General features: G+C 41.8%; 1 pseudogene; it reads left to right on the top strand.

The window, feature by feature from the left end:
* LOC115845075 (ras-related protein R-Ras2 pseudogene) overlaps positions 1-26,774 on the top strand; it is a 572,608-nt pseudogene that overhangs the window by 318,584 nt on the left and 227,250 nt on the right.

Below are 26,774 nucleotides of genomic sequence, written 5' to 3'. Positions count from 1 at the left end.
TCCTAGAGGGAGCATGCAGGAGATATGGGGGGAGAGGATGAGAAAAGGGAAGAGGATCATGGAGCTGATGAGCACATTTCCACACCAGAATCAGGATAGGCGTGTGGTGTGGTCCTTCCTCACACACTCTTTGCTAGGAGATCAGAGATCCCAGATGGGCTCGGGAGGCGCTCCCAGATGCCTGGCCGTGGCGTGAACTGTTCCCGCATGCCCACCTTCCCAGGAGATGGACCCGGGCATGGTCACCCAATGGGAAATTCCAGGGCCTCTGACCCACTCCACTCTTCCCAGCCTGGAGAACTTCTGATCCTTTCCTACCTCTTTCCCCTGCTCCTGCTCTGTTCCTGACACTCCACCCGATCTCACAGCTCTCTGAGAGCTTATTGTTCCCTTAGCAGTGGTGCCAATGAGGGCAGGGTATCAAAGACCAGTCACATCCCCCTTCCCTGGGGTCTCCTCCCTGTGTGCTGGTAAGCGCAGCGCTGGCTCAGGCAGATTTGTCAATTCAGCAAAATCTGGTTTTCATTTCCTCTGCTCCTCCTGCTGCATCTCAAACCAGCCAAGTGTCTAGTGCCCTCATTTCCTCTCTCCCGCCCGCATCGCTACCCCCTCCTACTGTTTCCTGTATTCTGGTCCTAGACCACCTCCTACTGTGGATAATTCTCCTCTTCCTTTTTAGCTTCCTTTTCCAAACTTACCTGTCCTAGGTCTCATCATTGTAGGACCTGTTCTCACGTGGGTGATAACCACGTTGTCCAGATACATGAAAATTTATCAATACTAACATATGAACCAATATTACAGTATTAGCTAATTAATATGTTACTTCTTCCCGATAAACAACACCTTAAAATACTTCAAGATAGACCTTTGTCTAAGAAGGCTTCCAAGGAGTAACTTCAATGGGAAACAAACTATCACCAGCCAAAAGGGAAGACCTTGCAGTCACTGGTCCCCTTCCCAGTGGAATCAGCTGCCCCTTCTTTGTGACTCCAAAAAGATCTTGGCCACTAGCTGTAAACCTCCCTAGAGACTCCAGGGTCTCCCTCTGCAAAGTAAATGGTGATAGTGTGTGGGAAATCTCCTTTCTCTAGGTGTGTCTTGAGAGAAGGCTACTAAATTATTGCAAAGTACTCTGCAAATACTGAGCATTTGGGACAAGCTTAATAAGATATTTGGATGAAAATTCTCTAGAGGTGGGATGGGAGGTTGAGATGGGTTCCTCGGCAGAGTTCAGTGCTAGAGAGTGAACTTCTTGCAATGCATTAGAAAAACACTAAATGAAGTACTCGTGGCCATTAGATGCTTTCTACCCTAAAAAATACCAAGTCTGGCAAGTCTGGGAGATGATTCCTGCCAGCTATTGTCCAATTTTGTGATGCTATCTTAAGGCATCTTAGAGACATATTGTACCGTGGAGGTTTTTAGGCTGGTAGAGGAGGGGCGGGGGTGGGGGTGGGTGGGGACAGTTCCAGGATATGGCTTCGCTTTTTCACAGAGTTAACTGGAACATGCACGTTTCCAGATGTTGGCCTGAATAAATCCTGACCACTTGCCTTGTTCCAGAAGCTACCTAGAATTGGATTTGGTCATATTTACAGGCAGTACAGAGTGTCCCAGGAGAAACTCAATGATACCCAAATGGCTCATGGGGGCATTTAGACTTTTCCACTTTCTCATAGCTTGGGGCATGAGTGCCTCACATCTGGTGGCCACTTTGGTTTATATGGAAGTGTACCTTTTTGGATACCTGAAACTCTGTCTCTGCAGAGTCTTCACTTAGATCCCGTAGGCAGTTCTGTACAGCCCAGAGGAAAATCAGGCCCCATTCTAGGCAAGTGCTTCCAAATTCCTGATCAGGGTGGGTTTTGGGTTGAGATAGAAACCGTACAATGTACAGACATGTGAAGTGTTTTGCTGGTATCTGATGAGCATAATTCACTTCTTTCTTAAGCATCTATGAGTTCTCATGTTTGTGCATCATGACAAGACAGAACAGAGGACACCGAGCGTTTGACTAGTCTCTCCTTTATTTCTGTCGATGTATGTTACTCTGTGTTATTGCTGTAGGTTCTGTATGTCTCTGCCTCATGCACAGCAAGGAGCAGAGACAAGGCCAGTTGGCTAGGCTTCTTCTCTCTGCTTGTGGTGATGTTTCCTCAAGCAGCTGTTTTTGGGAAAACCATTAATGCTAAGTTCCCTGGGGGAAACGGAGAAGAATCAGGACCTTCCATCAGCTGTGGGATAGACTTCCCATGCCAGAGAGGCAACTCCATACTTGGAAAATTCTCTGCCCTTTTTTGTCAGTGTTGATATTTCTGGCAATTATCTATTTTTATTTCCTTTACCATGTTTTGGTAAACTAGTGCTCTTTCGGTCCTGTCAGTTTCTGTGGGGAGGAAATCTCTTGAGGATACTTGCACACCTTTGACATCTGGTCTTTTTCGTCAGGAGGAAGTGACTCGGGAAGGGCAGTTTTGCTGTAAGAACAGGAGGAACAAGTGTTGCAAGAAGAGGGCGGATGTTGGATCTGAAGCTTTGATGATAAAATTGGATTGAGAGAGAGGCCACTGATAGATGAAGGTAAGAGTGAACATTCAAAACCAAAACCTCTGGGTCTGTGAATTGGGGTGGTGTCTTTTCATGGAGACAGTTACCACTGCAGTGTGGTTATAACATGGACCTTTGATTATTGTTAATTCACTGGTAACATATCCACTTTATGCTGAGCCAAGCTCCAAACTTCTGCTTCTCTTTTTGTTTCTTTCTCATTTTATTCATGTTTATGCTCAAAAGGTTTAGTAGGATGGAAAGTGAGACATACGGTTCACCGTCATTTGCAAATATTTTGGAGGTAATGATCTTTTTCATGAAGTCAAGGATACTAAGCCCCCATCTCCCTATTCTCAGAGCTTACTAGTACAATAAGTTATGGAGACCTCTTGCTGTGGGCAGGAAGGAGGCTCTGCAGGAAAAGGAGTAGAAATACCAGTCTCTTTCTTGGAGGGTCAGTGGCTCAGATGTGGAGAAGGAAGCTTTCTGTCCCACAGAGACCAGAATTTGCCAGCCTGGTAAGGGCCAGACACACTGGTCTGAGATGGATGGAAGGATAGAAGAGAGGCCCTAGCCAAAATGTCACAGACTTACCTGCTTCCCTGGCAACCCTCGGTCCCCCAGCCCAGCCTCCGCCCACAGAAAGAAACAAGCTTATAATAAAAGCTCTGGCAGAAATAAATGTTCAACTGTGTAGGTTTATATTACTTAATGCACAGGGTCTTGGTTTTTTTTTAATTGCAAAGTTAATTTGACATTGACATTAAAGAATATATATTTTGAAAAACTGGAAATATTATCCATAGAGCCTTATATATTCTTTGTGGTACTTTTATATATTTTCTAAAGTTTTTATAGCCAATACGTATTACTTTGAAAAAAACAAAGTGATATCAAGACTGCAAAAATAGATTACATACAGTCCCCCAGGCTACTGCATCTATTTCCATTTTGAGGTGTTCTCTTTTTCAGTGTCTGTCAAGTTTGTGCGATTTTAGCATGCTTTAAAAGAGAATTTATTGAGATGAAATTTACATAACATAAAATCAACCATTTTTAAAGTGAACAATTCAGTGGCATTTAGAACATTCACAGTGTTGTGTAATCACGTCCGTCTAGTTCCAAAACGTTTCCGCCTTAATTTAAAGGAGCTGATATTCTGTATTAATAGATAAAACCTCTTACCCATTAGCAGTTTTCCTGCATTTCTCTGCATTTCCCCTTTTCTCCAGTGCCTAGAAACAACTAATCCACATTCTGTCTATATGGACCTACCTATTCTAGCATTGTATATAAACAGAATCATATACTATGTGACTTTATTTTGCATACGATTTTTGTAGGTTCATCCATGCTGTAGCAAGTATCAGTACTTTTTCCTGTGTATGGCTGAATAATATTCCATTGTAAGGATATACCACCATTTATTTATCCATTTATCTGTTGGTGGATATTTGGGTTACTTCAACATTTTGGGGTTGTGAATAGTGCTGCTGTGAATATATACATCCATGTTCTTGTTCCTCTGTTTTCAATTCTTTTGGTTCTATGCCTAGTTTATACTGGTATTAATATAATTGCTGGGATATAGGGTGACTCTTTGTTTAAGTTTTTGAGGAACAGACAGCCAAACTGGTTTCCACCGTGGCTGAACCATTACGCCTTCCAGCCAACAGTGTGCAATTTCTCCACACCCTTGCCAACACTTGTAATTTCTGTTTGACATACTTTTAACCATTGTCAACATGTCATTTTATGCGGTCGACTAAATGTTGAGTTTTAAAATTTGTATTAACCTCTAGCATGTGTGTGTATTGGTGCATTTTATATTACCGGGATTGCCACTTCAGAACAACTTTGTTCCATTATCCTACTTTTTCTCAGATCCTATAATTCATCCCTGTGAATTTATATTTGATAATTTTGAGCCCAGGGCTTATGGTTGGAGCAAATTCTCTTGTATCTTAGAGTGACCTCTGTATTAGATACGAGAGATCAAACATGTTGGCCCCTGCCCTACTTTTTGGCTACACGAACTTTCTTGAAGCATGACATTCGAAACAGAGCTCTGTCCTAAAAGCCGAGTGGTGGTACTCACATTTGGCTTCTACTGAAAGCTCTGCTGAAAATAGGAATATGTGTATGAGGCAAAAGAGGGAACAAACTGGGAGACGTCTTGGAGTGTGTGTTTTTCTTCAGCCGCACCCACGTGCCCAAATTTCAGGCTCTCACCGGGCACAGGGGTGAGAAGAAATGAGACTGCTCCGTTAGGCCAAGAGAGTCTGGGGACCGAGGGGGAGGCAAAGATGGCTTTATACCTATAGAAATGGACAGAATGAAAGGCAAGAATGATTCCCTTAAGCTGGATTTGCCTGCTATAACTCAACGGGTGAATTAAGCAATCGGTGAAAAATGACAAGGCATAATTCAGGGTTTCTCAACCTTAGTCCTGTTGCCGTTTTTGTGCTGGATGACTCTCTGTCATGCGAAAGCTGCCCTGTGCATTGTAGGACGTATAGCAGCCTCCCTGGCCTCTTCACACTCGATCCCAGTAGCACCCGCATGCTTCTCTCCCCGCCCGGTCCAGGCATTGCCAGTCTTCCCTGGGGGGCAAAATGACTCCCAGTTGAGAACCTCTGGGCAAAGTGATTATTAGTTTTTTTCAATTATCAGTTGGCGTTATCAGTGGGTTGCTACTGAAAAGCTAGTATTTATCGAGGTCCCGCTAGGTGCCAGGCACTGTGCTCAGCATTTCCATTCATTTATTCCTCAAGCAAATGTTTGGGTGTCTGTTCTGCTAGGAACTGAATCTATACTGTGGACTAAACACTGGAAAGTTCCTGCCCTTATGGAGCTTCCATTCTAGTGAAGAGATGGGCATATTGAAATAATCACACAAACATAAAATTGCTACCTTGACAAGTGACATGGAAGGGAGGGCTTTGGGGAATACGACAAGAGCAGTTTTCTGGTGCTCCCCGTAGACCAGGCTGTGTGCTGAGACTGTCTGTCATGTGTATTAATTCCTGTGCCCCTTACAACAATGGTATGAGGTAGGTGCTGGTGTTCATGCCCATTTTGTAGGAATGACTCTTAGATGGGCAAAAGTCACACAGATAGTAAGTGGTGGAGTTGGGATTTTGAACCTGACACGTAGTCCTCAGAGCCTGTGCTGCTAACTACCACCCAAGATGCTGTGAGTTGAGATCTGCAGAATGAATAGATAACGGTTAACTGGTTAAAGGAGGGGGGAAGGGAAAGTGTTCCAAGGCAGAGACAAAAGTAAACGGGTAGGCCTTGAAGCAGGAGAGAAAGCAGAGAACTTAAAGGAGGCTTGCATGGCCGGAGTGGAGAGAGTGGTGGGGAGGGGAAAGGGAAGGTGGCTGAGGTGACGGGGTCCCTCCGTTGCCGGGCCTTGCAGTCCACGGTGAGGAGATTCTTTACCCAAAAAACTATGGGGAACCCTTGGAAGTTTAAGTAGGGAGAGGACACTGAGGTTTTCCCTCATAACCATATTTAATACTTACAGCCACGCAATGAGGAAAGGAGGAAAGCCATGTCATCAATGAGATGGAGGGGACTTGGGGAGTCAAACGCTTTGAGAAGGTCATAAAATTGAAAAGTGGAAGAGCTGGCCTTTACACTCAAGCTGGCCCGTTCTCAAGCCCATCCTCTTAACCACCACGTCACGTAGCCGGCTCTGCTCCAGGCCCTTTGAGCACGGCCGGGTCACTGAGCACACCTCCCCCATGGCGGCTAGTGAGTTGGGTCTGACGTCTAGAAATTCTGTCCCCGGGAGTTTTGATGTCTGAACACAGACACAATTCCATGCATATCCACAGTCATTCTTTAACTTTTGAATTTTCTAGTCTCTGTTTTTTATCTTGCACTCCAGCTCCAGTTCACCCTTTCACCCTGCCCTCCCCTCAGCCCTGCCATTCGGCCCTGGGACACTGCACACATGGCCTCTGATAAGAATCAGTCCATTCAGAGTAGCTGGCAGGTAGATGTCCTCTTTGCTCATACATGCGTGAAGGTCTCCACTCCCCAGATCTCACGGCTCTGGAGTCTGGAACTCTTTGGCTGGCCCTCTTCTGCTCTTTTAGAGATAGTGTGTTACCCCCTCCAGGTAAACTTCAAACTAGTGCTCATTTGAATATTAATTTGCAATTGCACCATCTCTCCTGTGATACTACCACATCCTGTGGGGATGAGGCTGAAGCAGCCTCCTCACTCGCTTTAATCACAGGTTTTAGCAGTGCTGGGACTTTTCAGCCGAGTCGGGTCCTTCCTTTCACGCCATCCAAAATGCTTTGCAGTGCTAACCAAATTGAAATGAGCCCCTTCATCTTACACACGGATAATTAAACTTCAAACACTGTTTATCTCTGTCCCCCAATCCTCAGAATGCAGAAGCAAATTAATTTTAAATCTATATCTGCTTTAAATAGTAATTGTTTCATCAACAGGCTTGATGGATAATTATATTCTTTGTTCGTCCTCCCTGCAGGCTTGAATAGACCACATAATTCCTGGGTTGCTTTCATTTCTGTAATTAGATCATGTGACAGACCCTCTCTGTATTACAGTTGACTCTAGTTACTTCTCTCCCACCCCCTTCTAAATTCTAAAATGGTTTCTCATGAATACTTAGATTATAACAGCCCAGCTTAACACGGAGCTGTGAGTGTTTGGCTTTAATCCTTTATTCTTCTTTCACCTAATACTTTACTTGGAAGCAAGCAGTCTTATTGGTGGCTGCTACATTGTGTTGGTTGTAGCCTTGCAGAGTTAAGAGTTCTTGTCCTTATTTTGAACTCCTGTTTCCCTAAAAGAAAACCCTTCTTGACCACATAGGAAATACACTGTCTGGACCCCTTGAAGTCAATATTATCCTTATAGAAGGATTTAAGGTTCAAACTGAACAAAAAATAATGTATGGGGCTTTTGTGTTTTGACCACCTGGGGTTTCATGGAGAAAGAGGAAGTCATTGTCCTTATTAGAAAGAGCAGTTTTGTCTCCAAGAATTTATTTTACTTGCCTGGATTCATCCCATAAAAATGAGAGCTGGACGTTCAATAATTAGGTCAACACTGAGATCTATTCTCTAATTGGAATTTGTTTGTCCCACACAATATGATGATTATCTTTGGGTCTGTGCTAGCAATAGGATTGTTCAGCCAGTCTGTCTCTTTCTGCTTCCTTTATCGTTCGTGTCGTCCTGCTGATGATCTTTCAGATTTTATTTCCCAGAGTTCTTGCAATTCTTAATATTTTTCTCATTTTTGTTATTGAGCTATGCAAAATTGAGTAAGGCATAGTGAGTATGGCCTAATCAATAGTGTGTAAATTGTGGGGAGTGAGTGGAAGTTGGAGGGAGAGAGAACATCATTTTTGTTGTTGTTATTGTTAAAAAAAAAAACCCACAGTGTGTCTATGGTTAGAGCTCAACTTAACTAGGCTCTTTTTCCTCCATCGTATTTCAAAATGATATCCAAGTTTGCACTGTCACTCCTCCGTCTTCTCAGATTGATTTGTTTTTACTTTCTTTCCTACTCATGGAATATCCGTGTTTTTGATTGCTTTCTCTTAACTATACCAATGTAGATTTTTCAGGCAGTATCTCATTTTGCTCTTTTGATTCAGCTGTGCATTTTGATGAGTTTTATCACCATATCCTGCCCATATTTCTGTAACTCAGGTTTTTTTTCTTTTTGATCATTTCACCGTCATTAGGGTGTTTGCAACATCTCCCAATTAGATCTGTGGAATTAATTTCTGCATTTGTTATTCCCCTTTCCAGATCACCCATGGGAATGCTAAATTAAATGTGACATGCTCATAGGTACAATTACATTCCCAGATTAATAATTATCCTGTGTTAATGGCTTCATGATATGTTTTGGTTGGAGAGTTCTGACCCCAATTTCTCTCCTACTCTTCAATGGAAGATCAATCATTATGTAGCTTTCATTTGTATATTTTCCAAGATTTAGAAACCCACATCATCATACAACCATAATCTGAGATGTATTTTGATATAGATGCTCTGTCAGATAAGGTCTAGTAGGGAAATATAAACCACTTTTAATCTTTCAATAGAACGAATAATATAGTACAGGAAGCCGTATTATAGTTCTGTTATATTATAGTATTGTTACCTAGGTGATGATAAAAATGAGACGCCAAAGAGGAGAGGGTACAGCAACCCAGAGGTTGGCAATGGCTGGAAGCTTGTCCCCCCGCCAGACCAGAGAGACCACGGAGGGTGGAGGTGTTTGGGAGCTCTGCAGAGGCTGCCTGGTGGGAGCTGGGAGCACAGAGGCCAGGATTGCCTGTTGGAGTTGGAGACTCTCAGGAGAAATAAGCTCTCTAAGATGCCACCTCGTGCAGGGAGAGGAAAGAATAAACAGGTTCTTTCCTCCTCCTACTCAAGCTTTCTAGCCTCCCATTGGCTGATCCTACCTGGAAGCCAGTTGGCAAGAAATCCAGTCCTCGAGTATGCAGGTTAGAGCAGCCAAGTGTAGAGGGGATCTGAGAGCAGAGACAAACGGTCAGCACAGATGTGCTGTGAAAGCTGGTACAAAGTCCTTTATGCGTTTCAGTGAACTTGCCAATTCACCACCACCATCACCTGCCTCTCTAGTCCACTCTGGACACACTGCTAGGCTGGTATTCCTAAAATACTGTTTTCACCTTTGCACAATGATCCTTCTTGCCACATCAAGCTTGAGGTCTTCAGGACTTTCCTCATCTGTATTGTCCTTACCAACTCAGATCTAGATTTAGTTCACGTTTATGCTGGCTCAACTCTTTGCTAGAAGGAAGGGAGGAGAAAAGGTAAAGTAATGTTGGTTGACCACCTGTTATGCGACAGATGTTGACCTGGGAACTTTGTATACCTTTTCTTATAATTGAATTCTCAAGTATTACTCTCATTTTTAGGTAGGATGCTTAGGCTTAGCAAGGTAAGGTAACTGTTCCAGGGTGACATAGTCTGGCTAGAATTGGAGGCGAGTCCTTCTGACACCAAATCTTGTTTCCACTATGCTGTATCACCTTCCTGGTTTATTAATGCTTGGAGATAAGAAGTGATTTATTAAAGTTCACATGGTTGGTAACCACTATCTGACAACTCAATCCATCTGTTTTGGATTTAGAAGATTTTCCTAGTAGTCATATTTTAGAGATCTTATCCACTGATCCTTAGTTCAAGTCCTGCTGTCTCCACTGTATTCTCCCCTACCTGGAAATCCCACATCAAGCTGTCCTTTCTTTGAACTTCTGTAGCACTTACACCACTTAAATATACAGAGTTACTGAGTTCTCTAAGTGCTTCATATAAGGGACATAAATTTTGGAGTCTAGATGTAAATAGTATAACAACCACCATTTCTCATATTTTCCCCCTCTATCTCTATAAAATCCCATTCTAGTGACTCAGTTAACGTTTCATGATTTACTCCCAGCCTGTATTCAGGAGTATGATAAGTGCCTTGCAGTTTAGACAGAGAACTCCTACTTCTCAGGAGTGATTTTTAACCTTTCGTGTGCATAAGGATCACCCAGGGGGTAGTGTTAAAATGCAGACTTTGACTTGGGAGATCTGGGGTGAGGCCTGGAGTTCTGCTGATTTTTTTTTTCATTCTTATATTTGTATTTTATTTCCTTTCTTTTTTTTTTAATTGGAGTATTGTTGATTTACAATGTTCTGTTAATTTCTGCTGTACAGCAAAGTGATTCAGTTATATATATATATATATATATATATATATACATTGTTTTTTATATTATTTTCCACTATGGTTTATCACAGGATATTAAATATAGTTTCCTGTGCTATACAGTAGGACCTTGCTGTTTATCCATTCTATATATTATAGTTTGCATCTGCTAACCCTAAACTCCCAGTCCTTCCCTCTCCCACCCCCTTGGCAACCACAAGCCTGTTCTCTAAGTCTGTGAGTCTGTTTCTGCTTCATAGATATGTTCATTTGTGCCATATTTTAGATTCCACATATAAGTGGTATCATATGGCATTTGCCTTTCTCTTTCACTTAGTATGATAATCTCTAAGTCCATCCACGTCGCTGCAAATGGCATTATTTCATTCTTCTTTATGGCTGAGTAGTATTCCATTGTATACATGTGCCACATCTTCTTTATCCATTCATCTGTCGATGGACATTTAGGTTGTTTCCATGTCTTGGCTATTGTGAATAGTGCTGCTATGACCATAGGGGTGCATGTATCTTTTTGAACTATAGTTTTGTCTGGGTATATGCCCAGGAGTGGAATTGCTGAATTATATGGTAGCTCTATTTTTAGTTTTCTGAGGAAACTTCGTACTGTTTTCCATAGTGGCTGCACCAACTTACGTTTCCATGGTAGCTGCACCAGCAGTGTAGGAGGGTTCCCTTTTCTCCACACCCTCTCTAGCATTTGTTATTTGTAGACATTTTAATGATGGCCATTCTGACTGGTGTGAGGTGTAGTTTTGATTTGCATTTCTCTAGTAATTCTGCTGATTTTGTTTATCCTGGAACCACACTTTGAGTGAGTCTAGACCACAGATTTACACATCAGAAGCAGCTGACAGCCTACCAAGGACACTTATCACAATGGACATGATGAACAGACAGCTACATATGCTCAAATCTAGGAAACTGGGCTGAATGGCCAATCAAATTAAGGTTCATAATGTTGGAAGATGAGAAAGTGAGAGTCAACATATACTAATGAGAATAAATTTGGTGTGGGCAGGGCTGGCACCAAGTATTATATGGTAAGGATTTTTTGTCCTTGAAAGCAAGGTTCTTATAGTCTATTGCCGTTTTTAACATTTTACTCAAGGGAAGGGTGACTGCAGGAAATGTAAGGAGTGATGCCCTCTGAGGTGTTCTTGGAAGGGCGAAAGAGAAGCCTGTTCTTAGGCTCAGCTCTGACTTAATGGTCTCCAAAGAGGATGAGGAAGATGTTCTTATGCATCTTAGTTTGGGGAATATATTGGGAGAGACCTTTGATGTGCTGTGATGGTCCGAGTTTCTTGTTCTCCTTTGCCAAGTTCTAGCTGATGATAGGGCAGAAAAAGTCACTCTTAAGAGAGAAAGGAGGATGGGCTTCCCTGGTGGCGCAGTGGTTGAGAGTCCGCCTGCCGATGCAGGGGACACGGGTTCATGTCCCGGTCCGGGAGGATCCCACGTGCCGCAGAGCGGCTGGGCCCGTGAGCCATGGCCGCTGAGCCTGTGCATCCGGAGCCTGTGCTCCGCAACGGGAGAGGCCACAACAGTGAGAGGCCCATGTACCACAAAAAAAAAAAAAAAAAAAGAGAGAGGAAGGAGGATAACTGGTGATGTATACATGCGTGTGTACGCAGGTGCATATATGTACACACACACACACAGTGTGCTTTTGATGTGCAGCAGACTGGTGTGTGGGACTTAGCAGGCCTTCCCCACTTAGTCACCTCTCTTGACTGTGGGCAGGTGTATTGGTCCCCCAAGGTCATGGGGTGGCACTGCTCTGAGCAGTTGTTGACCGCCTCCTGAAGAAGAATGGGAAGATGGACGCTTTTCCTTCCCCATCATCTCCCTCTGGGTCTCAGGAAAGTGTGCTGAGTTGCCTCCTTGATTTTTAGATTCAAACTGAACATTTTAATAGGGATCGAAGAAGTTTACCTGAGGTACTGGCTAGGATCAATCTTACTTCCATTTTCAAAAATCAATACCGTATTTTCTATAATTCAATCTTTCCATCTTTCTCCCAAATCCTTGTTGCTGATAAAAAAAAAAATCATTACTGCCTTTGTCAGGCATTTAACTGTCTATAATCCATACCATCTGCTGCAGATTTTTCTATTTTATTTTAGGATTTTAATGAAGTTTTTTATTTGTCCATTTCATATCTCTAGCATCATGTCTAGGACTCAGCTCATACTTCCTCAAACCATCTGGAAGAGGATTGGAGCAATCTCATGTACATTGCTGATTTTGGAACTGGATCAGACGTTTTGGGGAAGATTTGTACAATTTTCCCAAATTTGTACAATTTTTTGATCATGCCCCCGAATGTCCTTGCCCACTGCTTAAATTTTATTCACAATGTGGTCTTCCCTATTTACCAAATAATAGCAATTTTTATTGACCTTAATTTTTGGGGTGATCATATTTGGAAAACTTTGGGGTGAAGGAGTCAGATAGAAAGAGATAATCCTGGTAGAAATAAGTAGTAAGTATAAAATATTACCACTCTCCTCCCTTATCTCCTGTTAAACTTTAGGCATTTCCGATTTGAATTTGGCTAAATACATTGCTTCTTTCCTCTCTTCTAGAAAAGACTGTAAGTTCCACTCGTGTTCAGATTCTGTATTTTCATCTGTGTCTCTAGTACTTGGTACATAAGTGCTCAGTAAATACTGATAAATGAATCAATGAATGACTTTGTCTGATTAACTTATATTGTGGTCCAATGATAGGAAACTTTGAATTCTGCAGCAGACTGGCTAGGAGGTGCAGGCCACTCTTTTCCTCCATAGAGTGAAGGTCAGTTTCCCTAAAGTTAATCCTTATTTTGTTCCTTCCTATCTATGTATCTGTATATAAGCACAGATACTGCATTTCTATATGGAGAGATTCTATATAGAAACACAGACTTGATTTATAATTTCTGTTTGTAGTGAATCATCTCATTGCAGAAGGTGGAGGGAACTGCAGAGGGAGACAGATGGGGCAGCAGAAAGAACACAGGCTTGGAATTAAAGAGAAGTGTGTTTAAGTGCTGGCCTCACCTCTTTCCAGTGATGGAACCCTGAGCATGTCGCTGGCGCTCTGAGTCTATAAAATGCAGACATTAGTGAGGTACAAATGAGGTAACTTATAGTGTCTTAATAAGGCCTCCAAGGCCTTGCCTGCCCTGGCTGTCATGTACCCCACCATTCTTCTTTTGCTCTCTGAATTTCACCCACGCTGCCTTCAGTTCTTCAAAAGCTCTAAGCTCCTACCCACTTACCACAGGGCCTTTGCTCATGTAGTTCCCTCTGCCATCCCCACTTTTTATCTCAGAAGTTCTTACTCATGCTTCAAGGCTCAGCCAGATTCCCCGATCTCCCTCAAGTAAGTCAGATCCCCACGGAAGATGTATTCTGACTTCGTACGACTTACCATATTTGTCATTAAATAATAATTGTGTCGTAATTAGTTCAATTCCTTGTACACTTTCCACCCATAAATATTGTTGGATGAATGAATAAATGAATGAAAAGTTACAAATAAAATCAAAACACAAGCTAGGTGCACAATAATTTTTATTTCTATCCCACCCTCCCAAATGCCTTCTTTTTTTTTTTTTTTAACATCTTTACTGGAGTATAATTGCTTTACAATGGTGTGTTAGTTTCTGCTTTATAACAAAGTGAATCAGCTATACATATACATATATCCCCATATCTCCTCCCTCTTGCATCTCCCTCCCTCCCACCCTCCCTATCCCACCCCTCTAGGTGGTCACAAAGCACCGAGCTGATCTCCCTGTGCTATGTGGCTGCTTCCCACTAGCTATCTGTTTTCCATTTGGTAGTATTTATAAGTCCATGCCACTCTCTCACTTTGTCCCAGCTTACCCTTCTCCCTCCCCATGTCCTCAAGTCCATTCTCTAGTAGGTCTGCATCTTTATTCCCATCTTACCCCTAGGTTCTTCATGACCTGTTTTTTTTTTAGATTCCATATATATGTGTTAGCATACGGTATTTGTTTTTCTCTTTCTGACTTACTTCGCTCTGTATGATAGACACTAGGTCCATCCACCTCACTAAAAATAACTGAATTTCGTTTCTTTTTATGGATGAGTAATATTCCATTGTATGTATGTGCCACATCTTCTTTATCCATTCATCTGTTGATGGACACTTAGGTTGGTTCCATGTCCTGGCTATTGCAAATAGAGGTGCAATGAACATTATGGTACATGGCTCTTTTTGAATTATGGTTTTCTCAGGGTATATGCCCAGTAGTGGGATTGCTGGGTCATATGGTAGTCCTATTTTTAGTTTTATAAGGAACCTTCATACTGTTCTCCATAGTGGCTGTATCAATTTACATTTGCACCAACAGTGCAAGAGGGTTCCCTTTTCTCCACACCCTCTCCAGCATTTATTGTGTGTAGATTTTTTGATGATGGCCATTCTGACTGGTGTGAGATGATATCTCATTGTAGTTTTGATTTGCATTTCTCTAATGATTAGTGATGTTGAGCATTCTTTCATGTGTTTGTTGGCAATCTGTATATCTTCTTTAGAGAAATGTCTATTTAGGTCTTCTGCCCATTTTTGGATTGGGTTGCTTTTTTTTTTGATATTGAGCTGCATGAGCTGCTTGTAAATTTTGGAGATTAGTCCTTTTTCAGTTGCTTCATTTGCAATATTTTCTCCCATTCTGAGGGTTGTCTTTTGGTCTTGTTTATGATCTTTGCTGTGCAAAAGCTTTGAAGTTTCATTAGGTCCCATTTGTTTATTTTTCCTTTTATTTCCATTTCTCTAGGAGGTGGGTCAAAAAGGATCTTGCTGTGATTTATGTCATGGAGTGTCTGCCTATGTTTTCCTCTAAGAGTTTGATAGTGTCTGACCTTACATTTAGGTCTCTAATCCATTTTGAGTTTATTTTTGTGTATGGTGTTAGGGAGTGTTTTAATTTCATTCTTTTACATGTAGCTGTCCAGTTTTCCCAGCACCACTTATTGAAGAGGCTGTCTTTTCTCCATTCTGTATTCTTGCCTCCTTTATATAAGATAAGGTGACCATATGTGCGTGGGTTTATCTCTGGGCTTTCTATCCTGTTCCATTGATCTATATTTCTGTTTTTGTGCCAGTACCATACTGTCTTGATTACTGTAGCTTCCAATTGCCTTCTTTTCTGCAACTCTGCATGGGAGAGTAAGAAAAATAAAGCATTCATGATTTGAATGGGTGCATTGTGACCTCCTTCAGCTGCCTGAAAATCTCTCCCTTGGCCATCCTCTAAGTCCATAATTCTCAAGCCTCACTTTGCCCTAGAATTTGCTGGGAACCTTTGTAAAACTGCAGATAACCTTGTAGTCATTGTAGGGTGGGATCTGCACATCAGCATTTTAAAATGCTTTCCAGGTGATTCTAATGTGTAGCCAGGGTTGCAAACCACTGCTTAGGTAAGGAATTATTTTAAAGACTTGATGAAATTCAAGAATATCTGTGTCTGTATAAGTCATGGTATGTCTGTTAGAGTGGGTTAGCAGCTTAGCATCTACTAGCACTTTTGCACCAACTGATCAGATTGGCCTTTGGAGAAAGGGAGGGAGGAGAGAATTGTCATCAGACCAGTAAATCATCGGATATCAGTAAATGTCCTGAATGGGTACCAGGACATAATCAGGTGGAATCCTGCAAAGACTGACTTCATCTTCTCAACATTGCCAGTACACAGGCTATGACCAGATATACCACGTTGTTATTTCCATGGAGTGAATCACACTGGGCTGGTCCTGGATGTGTTTTTTCATAGATGAAACAGTGGTGGGATGGGTTTCTGGTATGGGAACAGCTTCAAGGACATTGTCCCCAGAAGGTACTAGGGAGGGGAGGGGTCTGAATGGGCTATGGAACAGGATTTTGGAAGTCAGTTAACAAAGATCATGGTAAAGAGTCAGCAAGCTTTGGCTTCAAAGAATCAAATTCTTAAATTAAAAAAACAGGAAAGTAGAAAAAAAAGTAGAATAATGATTTGGAGCATAAAAGCTCTCTGCTGAGGTGTAAATGTTAAATCTTAGAACTCTGTTAAATCAGGGGTTGGCAAACTATGGCCTATAGTCCAAAGACTTCCTGTTGCCTGTTTTTGTATAACTTGAGAGCTGAAGATGGGTTTTTACATTTTCAAATGGTTGAAAAATAATCAAAAGGAGAACATTTCCTGACCCATGAAAATTATACGAAATGCAAATATCAGTGTTCATAAATAAAATGTTATGGGAACATAGCCACGCTTATTGTTTGCATATTGCCTGCGGCTGCTCTGTTCTACAAGGGCAGAGTTGAGCCATGGTGACAGGCTGTGTAGCCCACGAAGCCTAAAACATTAACTCTCCGGGCCTTTGCAGAAGAAGTTTTCTGACTCCTCTGTTAAAGAATCGGAAGGGGAACTGTGTAGAAGGGTTAATCCTGGGTGAAAAGAGGAGTGGGAGACAAGAGAAAGGAGGATACAAATATCATTGTGATGATTGCTTGCTAAGTGTCAGGCACATTAACCCTCTCAACAACCTTTAAAGTAGTCAGGGTCCCAGCAAAGCACAGATGCAACTTCCCATTAAGATCATTGGAAGAGGGTTTAATAAGTAGACTATTTGCAGTCTATAGGGAAAGCAGGTATAGGGATCCACAAGAGAGAGTGCAGTATCTTTGGGCTAGTCACCTCTGAGCCTGGAGGGTTGAGGGAGGGGAGGAATTCCCAGAATCTAGAAGGAAAGAGTTATGTAGATAGGGCTGCCTGGAAAGCACAGGGACCTTCACTTGAAGGACACAGCCAGTCAGATAGGATAGAGAGAAGGAGAGAGCCAACGGCATCACTGCCCCACCCTCATCCTTCTCCCTCCCTGCAGTCTCCTGCTGGGGCAGGAGGCTGTTGCACCCAACAAGGAGTCTGTTGAGGAATTTCATCCAGGCCGGTCTCCTGGGCAGAAAGGGGGCTAGTGAGGGGTGCAAGGGGCACCCTTGCACAGGGGCAAACAGAACATATCGTGCCCAGGTGGGTACCACTGTCATCATTGGGCCCCACTTGCCCACAGATAATGCAAGTTAGGTTTAGTCAGGTTAAATAGTGTCTCTCAGTAAAGCCTGGGCTGGAATTTGAACCCAGACATTCTGATTCCAGGACCCACATTCTCTTAACCATTGTGTTATCCTCAGTTCAGATGGAAGGGACCTTAGAGGGAATCCAGTTTTCCCAGCTCAGGAATGGTTTTTCTGGGTGGTCTTTTGGCCACTACTTGACTATATGTCTACCTGGGGACCAACCACAGTCTTCTGATCACTTTTTCCCCACTGAAGGATCCCTCTGTGACTGGAAAGTTCTTCCTTGTACTGGATAAACCCAGGAGGTCACATTTACTAATTTAAAAAAATTACATAGATCTATATAGATAGGTAGATAGATAGATAAGATAGAAACATACATACATACACACACACACACACACACACACACACACAGAGAGAGAGAGATTTGAATCTCCAAGTATTCTTCCTTAACCACTTTCTTATGTTTTTCATTTCAGAGTTACTAAAAAAAATTCCTCCATTTCTGTTTTCCTTTCTGTGACCCTCGTGGTGTCCTTTTTTGGAATCAGTGGTGTGAATTTTTCCTATGGGTACTCCCTCCTCCAGCCAGATGGTCACTTCTCATAGCCTTCTTCTTCATTGAAAGTCACAACCTTTGATCAAAAGAACTTGGGATACAAGTTTTTCTTTTTATTTTAAAGGATTGAGCTCTTAAAAGTCATGGAAGGTACATTACCAAGTCTTTTGGTGGCGGCTCAATTCTCTGTGAATCAGCGGAAGCGGGTGGCGGTCAGGGAGAGTGATGCCTCTTGGCAGGTTTTGCGCTGTGTCTCACACACACTCCAGGAAGAGGGCTCACCTTGCGAATGGCCACATCAGGCCTTTTGTGTACCACAGTGGGAGCGCACTCTAGGCACCCTTCTGTGCTGGATGTGGCAACAAGATACCTCAAACCTGCTGGTGCTCATGAGTCCTTCTTATTGTTTCATGGATCATGGGATGTGGTTTCTTTCTCAGGATAAATCTAAGACTCTGTAGACTGTGATGATGATGATAGTGACAGTAACAACAAAGTTTACTGAGTGCTTGCTTAATCCTTGGTATACCAGGAATATTTGTCAATATTTACCATTTGCCTCCAAAGAATCCTTTTTATGCTTTTATATTTTTAAGTCATTTTATGAGTAATTTACAGAAGTAAAATCAGAGATAGAGTGAAAAACAACTTTATTAGAAATTTTAATAAAAATTTCAACATAGTAAATCCCGGTTTTCTATTCCATGTTTTCCTGGTTTGGAAGGTACATATACCAAAAATGGGCAACTTCCTTTGAACACTATTAACTGGCCATCAATTGTCATGTATGATTCTGGAACATATTCATCGTGTAAATCTGATTCCAGATTTCAAATACATCTCTAAAACTTTTAGCTTACCATTTCTTCTGATCTTATCTTCTTGCCATTAGCGTCATCAAAATATACCACTTTTGAAAACTTTGATGGCTCATAATTTTGAGAGGACAGCCATCTTTGTTCCATAAATGCAAAACATTTCAGATTTATAAACATGAATTAGAGTGATCAGTAGAATTTTTGACATTTACATTGTCTGTTTTCTTTCATCCACCCTTTTCTATGTATCTGCCTTGTCCACTTATGACCCGTATCAAGCAAAATGTTGGTGTACAGTATCATAAAGATGAAAGAATATGGTAGTTCGTTTTTCAGCAAAACATCACATAATGAAGTTCTTACTGAGCGACTAGCTCATTGAGTACACTGCATTTCCTTTCTGTCTTTAGAAATATAGTAGCCACTCAATGATTCGAGAGTTTGAGAAAATTCAACTAGGAGATCGTCACCTGAAGACTCATAGTCTGAGATTTTACTTACATGAAGTCTCTTTGCATTAATCTTCTGATTTGTTTAATGATTGTGAAACAACTTCTATAAATTTCCTTATTTTTTCCATTATGGGTAGAAAATAAAAATTATAAATTCTCAGCTGTGTTGACTGAAAGATTTTTAAAAAACAACAAAGATGGTATCCCCTGTCTTAATCCTTGAAAGATGCTGCAATACTTGGGGCAAGACAACAGGAAAACTGAAGGGTGATGTAATAGTGATAGTTTATTTCATTATTGCATCAACCTTTTAGGCAATTCCATTATTTTTCCATTTCACATTATTTTAGTGTGTTTTAGCATAGTTGAGAATAATTGATGAGTAATATCAAATAATGCCTAAGATGATGAATAGCAAAATATTTTAAGATATGGGAAAAATAAAATTGCTAACATCCCATAATGTATCTTAAACTTACAAAAATTCAAGATACAATGAGTTTCATTCTTTTTTTAAAAAAGCAGTTTTTCTCTTTGTTCTTTAGAAGACTTCTAAAAGAAAGAGTAAAAACAATAAAACATTAATTCCTACAAATAGAACTGCTCAAAAGAGAAACTCAAAAGCTAAAATGAAACCCCATGTTCCCTGATGTTATGCTGACAGTTAACATGCATTAGGTACCATGCTAAAAAATTTATGAACGTGACCAAAACCAGTTAATGGATCAAAAAAATAATAGAGTTTCAGTTCAGGATGATGAAAAGATTCTGGAAATGGATAGTGGTGATAGTTACACAAAAATGTGAATGTACTTAATGCCACTGACTTGTACACTTAAAAATGGTTAAAAGTATAAAATTTATGTTGTGTATATTTAACCACAATAAAAAATAATGGTAATGTTTAAAGGGACTGAGATAGTATACATACTTACAATTATCTTTCCATTACCCAACTTGCAAAAAACAATTCCTTAGTCAATCACCACAGTTATATGAGTTAAAACTGTCTCTCTTCAGGTGGATGGAAAAGGCTTCAGAGACTAAATAACTCACCCGCCATCACACCTGGCAAGTGGCAGAGAGTAAAACTCTGGCAGAAAGACCCAGAACCTCACATGTAACCAGCCACACCTGCTACTGCCCGTGTGAGGTGTGGCAAGTCACGGTCCTGCCATGGTCACGTGATACGGAGGCTTTATACCCCTGTCTGTGTCACGCACTCCACTTCCTTCTTCCAAAGTCTTATTGTAGTCTGCGATTCCTTATCCACCTCTTGGAAATCTCTTTCTTCTGATTTTTTTTCAAGACGCTTAAAAAAAATCTTTGCATGTAAAACCACGTGCATTTTTGGCCAAAATCGCTTCTGACACTCTCAGACGATAAGTATGCTCATGTCCCAAAGGCCAGAGGAAAACAGCTCCCCATTCCCAGCCCCTATCCTGTGCCTCCTTTGGACTTGGCTCTGTATTGCCTCCTTCAGACTCTGTTCATGACTGGTCCTGACGCTTTCCGCCACTTCTAGTTGCCATGCATGTACCAGGTGGTAGTAATTCTCACTAATCTGTATCAACCCCATAGATGTCTAGCCCACTTTGCTATTATAATATATATTTGAGGAAGGTAGTGTGTGATTAGATGGATGTTAGTGGAATTGTTTCTGCAAGTTGGGTGATGAATTCTAAATACGTGTACTATCTAAATATCTTTAAAAATGAAATACATAGATAAGCATTATTATTCTATTCTAATAAAAATCACATTGATGTGAATAAACAGAGAGTATAAGTAGGCAGCAGAATAATTTCTATTACTTGAGTGGAAAATAAAATATTATTCATATCTCAAAGGTAAATTTATTTCAAGGTAAGGATCTAATTGGGGTAAAGAGCTGGAAGTGTCTTAGAGCTGTAGTTCCTGCCTGGACCAGCTGGGGGCAGTTGTTCTGGTGAGATGGATCGTCTGCCCAGATTCCAGTTATGATGTCTGGTGAATGGTCGTTTTGAGTAATTAGGAGGAAGACTATCTCTAGCATTCAGAGGGCCCAGTTAAGGTGAAGGGTGACATAAAGCACTCAGATAGTCTACTTACTGTTTTACTTAAAGTGGTCCTAGGACCACCTTTCCAGGTCCATGCTGGGAATGGTAGATCTTAGGGCCCCACCCATGAGCTACTGAGTCAGAAATTCCTTAGGTGATTCTTTTTCACAGGAAAGCCTAAAAATCACTGCTCTGTTAGCATCTCTTCAAGTGGGAGGAAGGAGAGGAAGACAATAGAAGGAACCAGACCAAGATGAAATGTCAGGATTTATGGGATTACTAGAGTGCTGTGTTGGGTCTGATGTGGGATCCGGGAAATAAGAATGTGAGAAGAGAAGTCAAAGGAAGAGGTCTCTCAGGAGACTGTTTACTCGCCTGGTTGAAAATGCAAAAAAGGGAAGCAGAGGTGAGGCAGATAGAGCCATAAGATTACAGGATTGGGAACTTGGAAGGCCTAAGGCAGGAGAGGCACTGGGTGGGAGACAGTGGACCTCACCATCGGGAGGGCTTAGGGATGCAGCACAGCGCAGGACCCGATAGGCTGGAGCTAAGTGCTGTACTGTCACAGTCATGAGCCTTCCTCCGCCTGTCCTTGGCTTGAAAGTTAAACTCGCAAACCTCGTGTCCTGTCACGTCTCTCTCTTATGTTAGACAACAGTAGCTGCAATCTCAGGAGGTTCTGGTACACACCCAACACCCAAGTTGTGGACATGGGGAGCTTTGTAGTTTAAGAGGCTTCCCGAGGGCTCAAAGAACAGACTTGCTTCATGGGACTGATCAAAGTGAAGCCCATCCAGCGGACTTACTGGCCCATTTTGGGAAGAGCATTTCAAGTAGTGGGATCCATTTTAGCAAAGCAAAGAGCAGGGTGAGGAAAGAACCAAGCAGTTGGGAATCACTCGCGTGCGTGTATGTACACGTGATGCAAGGCTGGAGAGGGCAGCCTTCTGAAGGCTTTGTAAGTTGGGGATTTATCCTGAAGGCAATGCGGAGCCAGGGAAGGGTTTTAAGCTAGAGAATGACATGATCAGATTTGGTTTTAGCTTAGGAAGTGCTATAGCTGGGCTGGTTGTTTTGATCATATCAGTGGCAAGAGAATCAGAAGTGGGGCAAGTTAGTTACTTTTTCATTTGCTGCTCAGACAGAAGAAAAATACACATTTTGAGGACTTTGATGATGCTTAGCTCCCTAAGTCACGTGGCTGGGTTTGGCCTCCATCGTTCTCCCTATTCCCTACTTTCCACCTTTTCTGATGTCCTTTGAAAAGGAAACAAAGATACTTCCTCTAACTCCAAGCAGGAAATGGGAAGGAATGTTCTTGGAATGAATCTGTCTTTTCGAGTTTTCTCATAATTTTTCCAAAATTTGAAAACAGTTACTACAAAATGGATGCAAATGTTTGTGGCTTTAAAAAGTTATTGACAAAGCTTCTAATTTTTGCAAAAAGAAACCCAAGAAAAATAAGGCAGAAACTGACGAAATTGGTTATCTACAGGGGCTGAGTGGGACACGTGCAGGGGTAGGGACCTCTCTTTGTACCTGTTGACTTGGTTTTGACTTTTAAGCTATGTTAATGGTTTCTATTTCCAAAAAATAAAATTGAATTACCAAAGGTGAAAAAAAGATAGATATTGAATTTAAACAGAAAAAGAAGAACCTAACTTTATATCAAATAGGTAAAAGTCTCACATAAGAGAAGTTATTCAAATCACTTTTAAACACAGTATTCTGTGTACTCCCAATATGATTTTTTTGTAAGAAAAAATTAAATTGCAAAGAAACCTGGAACTTTACCTAAGCTGTTCGTTGTGGTAATTGTGTAGCAATCTTGAAACTGTTGTGTGTATTGCAGGACCCAACAAATGTGTATTGCAGGACCCAGCAAATGACCCAAATACTGGGGATGGTGGGAACTTGGGTTCTTACTATGGGGGAGGGGAGATATAAATATGGACTGGGTTATGATGGTTCTTGTCTGAGTATTACTCTGATGGCTATGAAATGGTAATTTTCTGAATTCCTTCTTTATTTATTAGTTAGTTTTCTCCTGTAAAGAACTTCCTTCTCACTTTATTTTTTTCATATCAGAATATATTTTCCCCTCCCCACCCACCAATGTGTTATAGTTGTTTCTGTCATTAGCCATTTGGATGTTCAAATTATGCCAGTTTTCCCACTGGGAATTCCTGCAAGCTAGATCCTATGTCCTCTTGACATATCTCCATTATACGAAGAAATACCTCCTTTGAAAAAATTGTGACTCTATACTGAGACTCCTAAGACCAACCCAGTATCACAGAACAAAACAAAAACAAACTCAAACCATAACAAAGCAAAAAGGAAACCAGAGTAACGAGACATGTCAAATAAATGCAATATGAGATCCTTGATTAAATCCTGGAGATATAACTCTATGTATCATTATCTCTATATTATATACCTATATATACATATACAATTAAAATATTTATATACATATACATTTCAATCAGCTACATAAGACTTTATAGGGACAATTGGAGAACTCAAGCACTATATATTAGATGACAGTATAGTATCAATGTTACATTTTTTGAATAAGATATTCATATTGTGGAAATGAAGAGAATCTTTTTGTTCTTTTGAGATACACCCTGAAGTATGTAGGGGTGGACATGTCATGAAGTTATAAAGGTAAAGCAACTCATTCTAAATGGTTAAATTAAAATATGTGTAAATATGTCTACAGAGAGAGAAAGCAAATTTGGGACGGTATGGACAACTGGTGAATCTAGGCGAGCTATTCATTATACTTTTCTTACAATTTTTCTTTAAGTTGGAAAATTTTCAAAATAAAAAGTTGGAGAGGAGGGAAAACATGTTGGGTTAAATGAGAAAGGCCATGGCAGGCAGGTCTGGGCTCAAGTTGCGAACTTTGAATCTCTGCGGGCCATCTTAGAGGGGTTCCAGAAGACAGGGCCGCAGGGGGAGGTGGTTCAAGGCATACAGCAGAAAACGGAACATCTGGGGCAGCAGTGATTTAGGACCTGCAAGCCCTGGGATTTTACGGATGCAACTATTTGTTTTAAACACATATATAACGTGATTTCCTTTCATATCCATATTTCACGCACAAAAATTGAGGTCGTGTTCCAGTTCTGTCCCAGGCCCACTCACTCCATGGGAGGCACACTTCTTGGCTTGTCTGGTAGATGGGTTTTAGTCCAAAGCTCCTTTCGTGAGTGATTTCAGTTCTTTCTCGCTAATCTTGCTGTGGAATCACAGTTAAATGATTGTGGGAGAGTACATGTAAGATATCCAGTGATCAGCAGTGTGGCTTCTTTTCTGTCAAGCGTGACTTCGGCCTTTTCATCTGATACTTACCCCACAGCTTCACACAAAACAGGTTTGCTTCACCCCCTTCCCACCCCGCCCCCGTCTCAGCACCCGTCGCCCCAGCTCCCCAAACAGATGTGTATTCCTGGCGTCCTGCTCTTGTTTGATGAGTTCTAGGAGGCACCAATTCTTGTTCTGTCCCTAGGAGTAAAGCAGTAACTGCTTTAAACTGATAATGACATGATGTTGCTGCCCTATAGACAGTCATTTAAACTCTGTGATGTGTGGCCACTGCCTCAAAATTCAAGCAGTGGAAATGACATCATTATCAGCCGACTCTTTATGATGAAAAATGACCCACATTAGGAAACAATCTGAACCCAAGGAAACTTCAGTGATCAATCATCACAATTATAATGTGCTGGTCTTTTATGTGAATCCAACCCACAGTGAAGCTGGGTTTGGGTGGAGGACCTGGGGGAGAAGAAATCCTGTGGAAAAAGAACATTAGGACAATATAATTAAGCAAAAGGGAAAGCTTCAGATAATGTACGTTTCTCAGGGGACCATTTCATGCCTTAGGGATCCTGGCAGATCTAGGCTGAGAGGGTTACATCATCATCGTTTAAAGCGTTTTTTAAATGCCTGGAGCTACGCAGAGATGGGCTGGGCTTAGTGCTGCATGAAGTTTGTTGAAACCAGCCAAGGCCCTCCCTCCAGGAGCTGGAGCCCCCCCTGGACTACCTCATTCATCGGCAGGAGGTAGGGGCTCCTCAGGTCACAGAGAAGCCCTCACATATATCGCCAGAGGATAATGTCCTGTCAGGGGTGGGGGGAGCTTTTGGCTGCCCTCATTCCACTTCAGTCCCTTCTGCCCAGCAGGCCTTTTCATCACCTTTTCACCGCCATGTGGCCAGCCACAGGGTCATGGTGGCCTGAGTATGAGTTGGAAAGGAGTGGGATTGTCAAGTGGATGAGAAACATTGCCTGCCCTGTCAGTAAACAAAAGATGTTGCGGCCATCAAACAGCAGCCCCTGCAGCCACCCCCAGCCGTGCACCCCGAGGGGATTTAGGGTGGAGAAAATCAGGATACTGGTCCTAGACAGTTAAGGTGCATATCAAAGGAATGATTTCAGTGAGCCCAGACTCTTGCATCTTCCCATACATAGAAAAGTGCTAACTAAATTCATTCATTTGAGATGTCTGGTTTCTTTAATTAACAGTAAACTTTTGATGTTCCATCTATCTGTTTTCTCTTAAAAAACTCCTATATGTCCTGGCTCCTCCCTTACCTTTTCAGTGCAGTCCCTCAGAGGGATCTGAAAAGCTATCTTCCGGGCTTTAGTCCTCAGTATGTCCACCGAATAAAACATAATTCTCAACTTTAGGTTGTGCGTTTTTTTCAGTTGACAGTCACCGTCCACCTGCAAGAAGACAGATGGTTTTCAGAGAGCACAGGAAGTGGAACCTGTGGTGATAAATCTTGCCTTTATCCGTGGGCACGTGTGAGTCCTCCCGGTCTCCGTCACCTGTCCTTGCTTGGTCCTTAGAGTCTGTGTTTTGTGTAGTCTCATTTTGTCAAAGCTAGAAAAGGAGGGAGTGTGTGTGAATGTGTGAGGAGATGTAAGTGGAGTGAGGAGGGACAGAGAGATAATTAATGTGGTTGGGTTGATCCCAGACAATTGCAGAGCACTGACTTATCAAGGGTACAGTTGCCTGTACCCTTGGATTTGAGAAAACACGAGGAGGTGAAATTTTATCTCATTCATCCTTCATCAAGGACTCAGGAGGCCGTAGGCCCATGGGCTAGCCTGGTAGCCCTGGATTTGTGGGTGCTATAAACAGGATGTCTACATCTTGGCCCCCCATCTTGGGATTCTGGGTCCCCTTCAACCTTATTTTTTCTGTGAAGCAATTTGTGGTACCATCTCTTCTGTCCTCCTTGACTCTACCTATAAAACCTGTCGTATATGCTAAAAGCAATGTCTAGGTTATAAGGCCCCGGTCTGCTTTCTCCTTTATTCTTGTTTTTTTTTTTTTTTTTTTTTTTTTTTTTGCGGTATGCAGGCCTCTTACTGTTGTGGCCTCTCCCGTTGCGGAGCACAGGCTCCGGATGCGCAGGCTCAGCGGCCATGGCTTACGGGCCCAGCCGCTCTGCGGCATGTGGGATCTTCCCGGACCGGGGCACGAACCTGTGTCCCCTGCATCGGCAGGCGGACT

The sequence above is a fragment of the Globicephala melas genome, chromosome 3 (assembly GCF_963455315.2).
Source record: "Globicephala melas chromosome 3, mGloMel1.2, whole genome shotgun sequence".
NCBI classification, from domain to species: domain Eukaryota; kingdom Metazoa; phylum Chordata; class Mammalia; order Artiodactyla; family Delphinidae; genus Globicephala; species Globicephala melas.
Note: the sequence above shows the minus strand (reverse complement) of the source record. Positions and strands in the feature narration are given on the sequence as shown.